The following is a 10,328-nucleotide window of genomic DNA, read 5'->3' as shown; positions in this document are numbered from 1 at the left end:
AAAACACAGAAGAAATTGACAGGTTTCTAGATACTTATGAATTATCAAAGTTGAACAAATAGGATAAAAACATTTTAAACACCCCAATTACAATAAATGAAATTGAAAATGTAATTAAAAATTTACTAACAAAGAAAAGCCCAGGTTCTGATGGATTAATAGCTGAATTTTACAAGACATTTAGAGAAGAACTACTGCCATTACTCTTGAAACATTTCAATGAAATTGAAAGGGAAGCAATACTTCCAACCTCATTTCTGGAAGCAAGTATCACTTTGATTCCCAAACCAGGGAAAGACACAATTAAAAATAGAACTACAGGCCAATCTCCTTAAGCGAATATAGATGCAAAAATCCTTAATAAGATACTAGCAAACAGAATACAGAGGATCATCAAGAAGATCATACATTCTGAAAAAGTTGGATTTATTCCAGGGATGCAAGGATGGTTCAACATACATAAATCAATAAGTGTAATACACTATATTAACAGAGTCAAGAACAAAAACCTTACGATCCTCTCAATAGATGCAGAAAATGCATTTGACAAAATTCAACACTCATTCATGATAAACACCCTGCAAAAAATGGGAATAAATGGTCTCTATCTCAACTTAACAATGGCTATCTATGAAAAACCAACAGCCAACATCATATTAAATGGCCAAAAACTGCAAACTTTCATGTGAAAATCAGGAACAAGACAAGGATGTCCACTATCACCACACCTCTTTGATATAGTTCTGGAAACATTAGCCACAGCAATTAGACAAGAGAAAGAAATTAAAGCAATAAAGATAGGAAAGGAAGAAGTTAAACTGTCATTATTTGCTGACCATATGATACTCTACATTGAAGACCCAAATAATTCTACCAAAAGACTTCTAGACTTAATTGACACTTTTACAGAGTAGCTGGATACAAGGTCTACACTCAAAAATCAATAGCCTTCTTATACACAAATAAGAGACTCACTGAGTGAGAAATTAGGAAACAATTCCTTTCAATATAGCATCCCCCCCAAAAAAAAGAAGTATCTAGGAATCAACCTAAAAAAAGAAGCAAAGGACTTCTACACTGAAAACTACTGCAATCTGAAAAAAGATATCGAAGAGGATATAAGAAAATGGAAGGATATTCCCTGCTCCTGTGTAGAAAGAATCACATAGTGAAAATGGCCATACTACCAAAACTGCTATACAGATTCAATGCAATGCTGATTGAAATTCTAATGCTATATTTCACAGAACTAGAAAAAAGAATCAAAAAATTAATTTGGAACCATAAGAGACCTAGAATACCAAAAGCCATCCTAGGCAACAGACACATGGCAATGGGTATCATAATTCCCAAACTGAAACTATGCTACAAAACCACTTTGATAAAAACAACATGGTACTGGCAAAGAAACAGATCTGAGAATCAGTAGAACAGACTGGAAGACACAAAAACAAATCCAGACGTAGTCAGCTACCTCATCTTTGACAAAGGAGCTGACCATCCCCATTGGAGGAAAGATAACCTCTTTAATAAATGGTGTTGGAAAAGCTGGATCTCAATTGGCCAAAGAGTAAAACAAGACCCTTATCTTTCACCATGCACTAAATTAAAATCTAAGTGGATTAAAGATCTAAATATTAAAACAGAAACACTAAACTTGCTGGAAGATAAGTTAGGCAGAACCCTGGAAGACATTGGCATAGGAAAAGACTTTATGAACAAATCCTCAGTATCAGGGGAACTAGCAGAAAGAATCAAAAACTGGGATCTCATCTTATTAAAAAGCTTCTGCACTGCAAAAGAAACCATCAACAGAACTAAGAGACAACCTACAATGCGGGAAAATATTTTTACCAGCTGCACCTCAGATGAATGACTATTATCTAGATATATAAAGAAGTCAAAACTATCAGCCCCCCAAATATAAAGACTCAATTCAAAAATGGACATCCGAAATGAAAAGACATTTCTCAGACAAAGAAGTAAAAGCAGCAAGTAAGTATGTGAAAAAGTGTTCCACATCACTGGTCATTTGAGAGATGCAGATGAAAATAACACTGAGATTCCACCTCACCCCACAAAGAATGACTGCTATCAAGATATCAACCAATAACAAATGTTTGCGGGGATGTGGGGAGAAAGGAACCCTTCTTCATTGTTGGCGGGAGTGCAGAGTGGTGCAACCACTATGGAAATCAAGATAGAGATACCTCAAAGAGCTTGGACTGGAGGTTCCATTTGACCCAGCCACCCCTCTGCTGGATATCTTTCCAAAAGAATTAAAAGAATCACACCACAGTTATATATGCATGCCAGTATTTATAGCAGCACAGTTTGTAATAGCTAAAACTGGGAAACAGCCCATTTGCCCATCAGTTAGAGACTGGATAAAGAAGATGTGGTTTTTCTATAAAATGCAATATTACTCAGCCATAAAGAATGAGAAATTAGATTCATTCATAGGAAAATGGATACATATTGAGGATATACTCCTAAGTGAAATAAACAAGTTACACATGTGAAAATACCAAATACTTTCTCTAGTGTGAAAAACTATAATAGTACATAGGATCCTAATGCAATAACTGAAATTCTGAAATGGGAAGAAAAGGGCTAACAGTCTAGGGAAAGTGGAAAGGGTAGGAGGAAGGTAATAAGGGGAAAAGTAGAGAAAATGAAAAATGGAAATAAAGTGTTTTTAAATGGGGAGGGGAGGAGGGATGGAGGGACAAGGGGAATAAATGAGAACCAAGACCTGTCCTGTAGAGTTACAAGGTCCCAATAATGAATGTAATTCATTATTCCTAAAATGTACCAATGAAATATACCTAAAATGTAGCAATAAACTCAATTAAAAAACAGAAAAAAGAAAACAACAAGAAAAGGAAAAGAGAAATTTAGAAAAGGAAAATAAGAGAAACATGTCATGCTCAAGGTGTGTGTCTTTGCTGTCACTGGTTGACAAAGTAGGCAGAGTAAGATCCAAGTTCCTGGGCATTAATCCCAGAAAGCCAGCTATAGCTTTATGGGGAGGTAGAAGATAATGCCAACAAGTCTGCACCTGAACTGGAGCCTGCAACAGTCCACGTGCAACTCAAGAGCTCAAAGTCAACTCCCTTTTGCTTGAGGCCTGACACTGGAAATCACTAGATGAAGCTGACCTGCAGCTGTTCTGATTATTGAGCTTATTTGGGCCCTCTCCAAGATGGCTACTGGCTGATAGCCCTCTCCTGCAGGATATCCAAGCCCCAATAACTCATGAACCAGTACAGTCCACACCCTGCTCCACTGTACAATTCTCTGTGGAGGTCTCTGGGTTTGTAGTCACAATTCCTCTTCAGATTCAAGCCACCTTGCCCATTCAGCGTCTTTGGGCTCAGGAAGATGGCACCACCTGCATTCTCAATTTTCTGTGATAGAAACTCTGTCTTCATTTTCCCCAAAGGCTTTAATTGTCACTGCAGATCCTTCTTCAGTCCAGAAACCCTCCTCTCCCTCCTTTCTTTCTTCCTCATATTGTTTTATTCGAGTACCTGGACATTGGAACTTTACAGAGGCTCTCTCTCTCTCTCTGCTCCTTATAACTATGCCATCTTCTTGTAAGTCTAGGTCTTCTTATTTCTTTTTTATTTCAAAGTGAACTATTTTTATTTTACTCCAAAAAGTACACACAACAAGGGTCAGAGACAAAAGAGGTATGTAAGTATTTTAACTAAAAATTTAAAAGAAGCTACATCTTATAAAACTACTGCTTATAAGAGTTTATAAAAAGAGATTGTGTAGGGAAAGTGGGAAGGGCAGGGGAAAGGCAATAACGCAAAAGAAAAAAATATGAGAAAATGAAAAAAGTGGAAATAAAGTGTTTGTAAATGGGGAGGGGAGGAGGGGGTGAAGGGAGGGCAGGGACAAGGGGAAAAAATGAGAACCAAGTCCTGTCATGTAAAGGTACAAGAGCCCAATGATGAATGTATCTGTACTGTATACCTAAAGTGTACCAATAATCTCAATTTAAAAAAAGATATTGAAACAACATTATTTAATATGTTACTTAGATTAGCTTTAACTATTCCCTTCCCAAGGGGGGGGGGAAACTAAGAGAATAGCAAGCTATTTACAAGATGACATGTAATTGTGTTGATCGGACTGATGTTCCGAACATCATCTTCTTCAGTTCAGCAGCTTTCTATTCTTTTTTTTTTCCTCATTGAGTTTATTGGTACATTTTAAGTATACAGAATAGTTACATTCATCATTGGGATCTGTACCTTTACATGACACGTCTTGGTTCTCATTTTTTCCCCTTGTCTCTGCCCTCCCTTCGCCCCTCCTCCCCTCCCCCTTCACAAACACTTTATTTCCATTTTTTTCATTTTCTCATATTTTTTCTTTTCCCTGGTTAGCTTTCCCCTACCCTTCCCACTTTCCCTACACCTTTAGCTCATTTTTTCCTATTTCACATTGTTTATTATATCATTAGGATCTTATGCACTAGTACAGTTTTTACACCAGAGAAACTATTCAGTATTTATACATGTGTGGCTTGTTTATTTCACTTAGGAGTATATCCTCAATACATATCCATTTTCCTATGAATGAATCTAATTTTTCCTTCCTATTGCTGAGTAGTATTCCATTGTATAGAAAAACCACATCTTCTTTACCAGTTTCCAACTGATGGGCAAATGGGCTGTTCAGCAGCTTTCTAATCTATCCTCCCATAACACTCCTACTCTGCCTTTTCAATGCCTTCATGGTATTTCTCCATATTAGTTTTCAAACTTAGAAATATTTCCTGACTCCATTTTCTTCCTTTCAGTGGCAGTTTTTAGTTTCTGAATTCCAAATTTAATATTTTTGATTTCTTGATTAATTGTGGTTAGTATCTCAAAGATAGCATCTCTTTTTTCTTGAATTTTATTGCAATCTTCAGTTACTGTTCATTTGTACTGTTTAATGTCCTCATGCTTCTTATTTATTTGAGTTGTGCCATGGCAAGCTTTTCCATTTTTCACAATCATTAATCTTTTGAATGAATTTTCTTCAGTGTTCAATTTTTTCAGTTCTGACTCATCACTCTCAATTTGGTCCTCCAAGTTCAGGTTTTCCTTTAACATACTGGTTAGTTGTTCCCCATTATCTGCAAGGTCCTGGATTTTATTTTGATATAACTGTACCTCCTGCTGACAGGAAGGCAGGCAGTCAGCTGAGTTTCCATAGATTTCATACTTGTCCATCACTTCTTACCTGGAAGTTTTAAGCTTCTGCACTCTTTCAATGTTTTCTTTATAATTTTTTACCTTCTCTGGAGAATCTACACTTTCTGTCTTTAAACTCTCTTGTACTTCTTTCAAAGTAACCACTGACAATTTTAGTTTGTTCAAATGCTTAGTTTTCTCTGAAATATCTGATTTCTTTTGGGAATTTCCTTCTTGCAGTACTATCAGTTTTTTATGAAATTCCTGAATCAGTGATTGCTGCAGCTCCTGAATATCATCTGTAAGTTGCTTGACCTCTACTTGCTCTTCAATGGGAACAGAGTCATGTCCCTACAATTTCATTAATATCTCCTGGTGTGCAGTGGTCAGTTGCTGCATTTTGTCCACAGAGGGCTTATATTGCCAAAGAAATTTCATATATGTCTCATGGCATGCTTCTCTGAAGTGAATAAAGTTGATTCCACTTAAAAATCGACTTTTCTGTTTTTCTTTTGGATATAGTATGTCAGTAATCCCAAAGGCATTCTCCCAGCAGATGGGAAGAAATGAATGTAGATGAAGAAATAAATTTTTGACTGGCAAAAAGCTCTCCATTATATAGAAACCCATGACTTGAGAGTTAACTGGAATCATGTAAAGATGCTCCAGTCAAATTCCATATACTCCTTGCAAGGCTCTTGTGTAGATCATGCATAATACTTCAGGCTCTGGATTTGGGTAAAGATCATTCTTGGATAGGTTTTTAGAATTAGCTCCTATCAAAAATTTATTACAAATATGAACCACAATTTCCACTAGATTATATATGGGAAAAGACAAAGTTTTCATCTTAGAAGTCTCCTTCTATTCTGCTGTATTAGCAGCTCTCCAGAAGAGATATACACAGATGTAATCAGCAAATACTAACTGTTTTCCCTTTTTAAACCTGATGCCTCTCACTAGGCCTTATTTCTTGATTCTGCATCCTTGAATAACCTTTACTTTCTTATCACTTGAAAATATTTACCACAATACTAAATTTTGTCATATTTCCTAGAAAAGGGGTCTTCTCTTTATTCATCTCAAAAGTATATACAAGGAAGCAATTATGAAAAAAATTCAGGTATGAATTGGAAGACAGCAACAGTAAAAATCCTGCACATACTTCTGTTGTGTGTTTTAGTTCCTTCCTTCCTTTTTTTCCTTCTGTCTTTTCTTCCCTCTTTACTTCCCTGTATGTCCAATCTACATAATCTTTCTTTGATTTCCAGTAAGAATAGCTACCAGAACTGTAAACTCTGATTTCTGCTCATTCTTTTATTCCATTGTTTATAAATTTCAAATATTATGAAGGAATCTTACTAACACATAAATGCTAGAATTTCTGATTCTATAAGTCTGTCATTAGGAATTTGGATAACTACATTTTTGTTCTTTATTAGAACTGAATACAAAGGCACAAAAGCATAAAATCTTAGAATCAGAAATAAGAATTCTTGTTTTTCTTTCACTAAATTTCATCATATATAGTCTTAGGTGCACTTAACCTTGCTTTAACCTTTTTGAGCCAATTTATCTGAAATTATGTGTGGGAAATCTAATTTCTAAAGTACATCTCTTCCACACCTATTTTCTTTCATCCTGAGGGGCATTTACCATCTCAAATCTTTTGTTGGCTCTTTCCTCTAGGGAGAATTCTGAACTGGAAATCTTGAGGGAGAGAAATGAGCTACTAAATGGACAAGCACATTCTCTTCATTAGCATAGCAGGCACTACATACAATTCAGCATTGTCTCATTCTGCCTGCTGCAGTATAAAATTTATTTCCTAAATTTATTTAGTGAAATATGATTGCTAGAATGTATGATAAATGTTAAGGATTTTATTACACCCAAATGATATGACAGATGGAGATAGATGACAAATTGTTATTTAGTCTCTTGGCCTAAAATATGCAAGCCTTTAATTTTTGGTGAAATTAATTGCTATAGATGTATAATTGCTTGTCACTCAGCTTTTTATTGTAACTGGGATTTGTTTTCTCTTTTATGTAATTTCTCACTTGAGAGAGAATGTAATCCAATGAATTTATCACAAAATTCTATTAACATTATGTCAATATGGAATCATGGAATAATATATAGAAAGTAGTTGTATATAATATTGTCATTAAAATTTCATCTAGATCTTTTGTTTTTACTTATGAAGAAATAAAAATGTGGAATGACTTGTCAAAGGTTGCATAGAAAAAGACCTTACCTCTTGGCTCTTATGAGTCTTGAGTCTAACTCCAGAGGCTTTTCCATCATCTCACACTACTTGAATATATTTTTAAATCTTAAAAACATATTTGCATTTCTGTGAGATTTTTCACAGTGCTGATTCTTGAATGTTCCCCGAGGCTCATGAATGAAGGCTTACACCCAGCCTGTGGTGCTACTGGGAAATGGTGAAGCTGTTAGGAAGCAAGGCCTGCTGGGAATAAAGGAGGTCCCTGTTGGTGTGTCCTTAAAGGGGAAAATGATGTACTAGCCTTTCCTGTTTCTTTTTTTCCTTCTCCACTTCCATGAGGAGAACAGCTTTGGTACACCACAGGCATGCAACCAAAGCAAATAGGGCAATACATGATGGACAGAAATTGCTAAACTGGTGGGTCAAATGAAACCTTTTCTCCTGAATAGGTTGACCACCTCAAATACTTCACCACAGTGATGAAAAGCTGACTGAAAAATGTGTTTATCCAAGCTCTCATGGGAATGGCGTAGTACATACCTAACTTGCAAGATTTAGCTTGCCTCCGGGATTAGTTTTAGTTCATTTCAAGTTTTAATGTGTACCGCCGCATGAAGGTAAGCAAGGAGGAAGATGAGATTTCTATCTCTCATGGTTTCTTTCTTTCTTTTTTTGGCCGTTTCTTTAATCTCATTTCATGTGTAATATTTTTCAAAGTTTAGGTAAAAGTAGCTGCTACCAGTACCATGAACTCTGATTTCTCCATGTTCTTTTATTCTATTGTTTATTATTTGATAAAAATATTGTCGTGGATGAAAAAATGTTTCCTTTTCGTGTTTCACAAGGAATACCATATCCTCACCGTGGTACTACAGATGCCAGTTCAAACTCCTCCCAAATGTGACCTCCTGTGTAAAGGTGCAGGTCGTCCTAGCACTCTGGAATTGCTGTCCATGGTGCTAAATGTAGCTCTGCTGCGAAATTCCCTTTCCAGTTGAGCATTTTTTAAATTTTAATAAAACTTTCATTGGTACATTTTAGATATACATAACAATAACATTTATAATAGGGAAATTGTACTTGTATACAATGTATCTTGCTTCTTCTTTTTCTCCATTCTGCCCTCCCCCACACCTTTTCCCTTTCTTATTTACAAAAGTTTTGCTTCTTCCCCACCCCTTCTATTATAAAGAGTTCAGCAGTCTGGAATATTATCTAACCCTGTTTTGCTAGAGTGTTCCAGAGTCTTAGGGTCAGCTGTGTAAGACTTGCGGCTCTTTAAAAAATGTAAAATCTCATAAAAGTAGCTTTAAAATAATTTCTTTCCAACTGTAACCAAAATTAAAAGTACAATTCATATCGCCAGGAAAATCAGATTTAAATTTAATTGTATTTTACTTCCCCTAAATAATATAGTCACATGCCTTTTGAAGTAAGGTGAGGTTTTTTATAGTAGTGCTTTTAGTTATGGTTCTTACAAAAATTAAAATAGTGTAGTATGATTATAATGTAACAATCAATAAAAAATAGAATTAGTCATAGAAAATTAAGTACAATGCACTCTGGAGGACAAGAATATCAGATTGGTATTACGAGTCAGTGTCAAATTGGAATCTATGTGAAATGACCAAGAAAGAGCAGATGTCAACAAAGAAAATTGAATGCATCTTCATGGTGTGAATAGTTATATGTTGCGTGATGTGAGTTAGTGCTTGAGAGCAGATTGCAAACAGCCAGTTGTGCCCCCCACCTCTCTCAGATAGGCAGTAGTGACATTTTTATTGGTACCCAAACTGATAACCTTAGTCTCCAAAAAAATTTCTCTGAAATGTGACGCTGTGTGCTTAGTGGAGATATCAGCCTCCATTTCATATTTACAATATTTAAATACTTAACAATAGTTTTCATCTCATTCAGAATGGAAACTTATGTTAAGATGAAGTCCTAAGAGGGATTTCTAAAATGCACATTGGCATACCATTGTAGTATATAAGGGACATACCCAGTCTCTTTCTTGGTGTTTCAAATTACCTAAAAGTGAAGGAAGAGAATGACTGATTGTAAGGCAATGTAAAGCTGCCAGCAACCATAAGTGTTGCCATAACGTTCAGTGTATCTAACCTTATACTTTGTCAGATGTTTTTCAGGTTACTCTCTGCACACTTCTCTTTCTACCATTTCTTCTATTTCCTCATGTTTTAGGTATTTTTGATACTTTCTGGAATGTGGACATGTTTTGGTAACTCTCTGGTGTAGCCAAGACTGATACCATTACTCATTTGTACCATTATTGTGATTTCTCAACTGTCTCCATCCCTGTCATGAGACATTTTCCCATTAGAGCTAAAAACATTGCATTTGTTTCATTTTACATCCTCGTTAGTAGCTCTACAAGGGCAACTTTGTTTATTTAATTTTTTTCTTTGGAAACCATTCTCTCACTTTCATTCAATGAAGCTGCATTACTGCCTTCTTCCCACCACTATCTACATAATCCTCAAATATTATTATTCCTCTGTACCATGCTCTTTTCTCTTATCACTCTGTGTTTTGTAGGTGGCTTTGTCCACTCTGAAGCCCATCATTATTTCTAATGTGCTGATGACCTACTGAAGTTGTTTTTCATAAACTGGTTCCAGGTGACCAATTGGTTTGTAATATTTCTATTGGGTATCTTGCTGTCTTCTCAAATGTCACATCTCCAAAATTGAACTCCCATTCCTGTCACACCACCCTGTCACACCACACACACACACACACACACACACACACAAAAACACACACACACACACACACACTCATTGTCATCCCAGTGTTTACTCTTAGAGAATGAGACCATTACCATACAGTTAGTTATATCAAACTCTGGTAGCTGCCTTCATTCTATGTTCTCCCTTAAC

At 35.8% G+C, this 10,328-nt stretch overlaps 1 pseudogene; it reads right to left on the bottom strand.

Moving 5' to 3' along the window:
- Positions 1-4,111: 4,111 nt before the first annotated feature.
- On the bottom strand, positions 4,112-6,044 carry LOC104847986 (annotated as a pseudogene).
- Positions 6,045-10,328: the final 4,284 nt, after the last annotated feature.

The sequence above is a fragment of the Fukomys damarensis genome, unplaced genomic scaffold, assembly GCF_012274545.1.
Source record: "Fukomys damarensis isolate Sample0158 unplaced genomic scaffold, DMR_v1.0_HiC HiC_scaffold_14, whole genome shotgun sequence".
Lineage (NCBI taxonomy): Eukaryota > Metazoa > Chordata > Mammalia > Rodentia > Bathyergidae > Fukomys > Fukomys damarensis.
The sequence above is the reverse complement of the archived record's forward strand: the minus strand, read 5'-3'. Positions and strand labels throughout refer to the sequence as shown.